This window comes from Solanum tuberosum, unplaced genomic scaffold, assembly GCF_000226075.1.
Source record: "Solanum tuberosum cultivar DM 1-3 516 R44 unplaced genomic scaffold, SolTub_3.0 scf00120, whole genome shotgun sequence".
In the NCBI taxonomy this organism is placed as follows: Eukaryota; Viridiplantae; Streptophyta; class Magnoliopsida; order Solanales; family Solanaceae; genus Solanum; species Solanum tuberosum.
This window is the reverse complement of record NW_006239047.1, coordinates 990,266-992,956: the sequence shown is the minus strand read 5'-3', so window position 1 is coordinate 992,956 and position 2,691 is coordinate 990,266.

Below are 2,691 nucleotides of genomic sequence, written 5' to 3'. Positions count from 1 at the left end.
TAAATCAACTCATAATCACACCCCAAGAATTGGGGTTTTAGCTAGACATCATAAAAAGATAGAAATCGTTACCAAATTGTGTTTCCATCAACAGGGTACGATTAAATTCGTCTTTACAAAGGTCTAAGATGAAGAATCTTCAACATCCACTTCCAATTTCTCAGAAAAATGAAAATCTTCAAAGCTAAGAAAATATTGTCTCAAAACTCAGTTCAAAACCAATAATTCTATTCTCAAAACTCTGATATTTTATGCTAGATACTAAACAAAAAAATTCAAACATGTATTTATAGTCGCCAAAAAATGTGCTGCGAAGGACCATTCAATAAGTCGGGATCACCGATCCACTCGGCGATCTGCCCTTTAGTCAGTTCCATCGCCTTTTTGCTTTGGCCTCAGCAACTTCAAGCTCTGTAACTTTGGGTGATCTAGTACTGCATTGCGAAACCGTTCGGCGACTCGCCGACTGCTCCTCTCTATCGCCGACTGCTCCTCTCTATCGCCGACTTGATTTTCTCCTTCAGGGCTTGGCACACTGGAACATTAGGCGAGACCATGGCCATTTGGCGACTCTCCCAATGGTTTAGGCGATCCTCAGGCCTTCTTTTCTTCGTTCTTTTAACTGCCTTGTTCCTTTTTGCTCATTAGTGTCCATACTTTGTTCCTCAATCCAAATACCTGAAAAACAAGAATTTACATCAATTATTGGCACAAAATATGCACTTGAGGACACTAAATCTATTAAAATAAAGACCTAAATGAGTCCAAATCATGGACTCATCAGCTCTTTTCATCTACTAGGTCCCTAGAATTGAGCCAGTTCCTTGATTCTCCATATTTTGTTTAGAGCTAGGGTTTCTAAAACCTTGGATATTTACTGTGCTTTAGCTGTGATTTTAAGACGTAATCAACTGACACTATTTCGGTTCAAGTGTCATACGATCGCGTGTAGTGATATAACCCAACCAAGGCTTGGGATCGTTCCCATAGGGAGTGATTTTGAGAATTAATAGAAAAATAAAATCTAGTTCTAATTAGTCATAATTATAGATATTAACGATTAAAAACATACTAAATCTAAAGGATGACGCAAGCGTCAATTATCAATGGGGGTTTGTATTAATTAACAACTAAAATCAGCAAAAATATAAGGAAACGAGATAGGAGAAGAAATTCTTAGGACGTGATAGGAATACGGGATAAACTAGACTATCGGGTACATGCTTTTAATGGTAGATTGTTGAACATTTGTGACTAGACTAGACTATAGAGGGGGTAAATTCTCTCTCGAGCAAGTTACCCCGAATCAACTCGGTTTCTCTTGAACACCGAGCTACCGCATTGAGCACAGCCTCCGCCTTAGCCCATTCACTCTCTCCAAATGAATAGTAGGAAAAGTACTAGGATTCACTCTCTCGAGCTGAACCCATATCGACCCAATACCACCGGCTATCAATTTAGTAGTCTTAGTTTTACGACCTCTCTCGAGCAAGCCAAAAACACTAAGATGAAATCGTATTTACAACTACAATACCATTAAGTTCATGCACAACGACTAAACGAAATCACATTTAAACAACAAATAAACCATCAACAAGCAAGACCTAACAGATAATCTAACCCATATTCACAAAATCACACCCCAAGAATTGGGGTTTTAGCTAGACATGTAGAAGAGATAAAAATTTATACCAATATCAATTTCCATCAATTGGTATGAAGAATTAAGTCTTAAAACACGTTAAGAGTGAAGAATCTTTGAGACCCAAGTCCAATTTCCTGGAGATGAAACCATTTGAATTTTCAAGGTCTAAAAACAAAGTCTCCAAAACCCTCTAAAACTTGAAACTGAAAATATTCTAAGTCTGAATAATAATTGTATATGACTTGATACTAATTTAACAATTTAAATAAGTATTTATAGTGTTTGAAAATTTGTGCTGCCGCGGATCACTCAGCGCAGTTACTCGGGATGCCGATGCACTCGGCGATCCGCCTTTTGGTCGATTTCATCGCCTTCTTGCTTTAGCCTTCAGCATCTTCGCGCTTTGAGTCGTTGGGCGATATAGTACTGCTTCACGGAACTACTCGGTGGCACGCCGACTGCTCCGTTTCATCGCCAACTTGATCTTTCCCTTCAGGGCTCAGCACACTGGAACAAAAGGCGATCTCCAGGTTGATCGGTGACTCGCCAACTGGGTTCGGCGATCTTCAGGCCTTCATTTTTTCGTTCTTTTCAGCTGCCTTGTTCCTTCTTGCCAAGTAGTGTCCATGCTTTGCTTGAAACTCCAAATACCTGAAACTTAAGGGTTTTCATAAAGATTCAAGTTGTGACACACCATTACCAAAGATTCTCAAGCTCGCAATACTTGCTTCAAATGCAAGTTCACGCTCAACAAAAGTATTCGAATGCCCTCACACAAAGGATGATTTCATATTCACACATAAAGGTTTAATCATTTAAAGTTCCGAAATCAAATGCAATGCTCACTCTCTTAAAAAGAAGAACACTATGCATGCTTTCACCCATATGTTTGACCGTTTTTTCCAAAATCGACATTTGTTTTAGCTCACTCAAGATCAAAAAGGTTTTTACAAGGCTTAAAACAGGGCTGAGTGCAAAGGTATGGTAATTTAGGCTTAGTGACTTTCATCCTCATGAAATGTGGTGCTCACAACACTTCCTTTCCT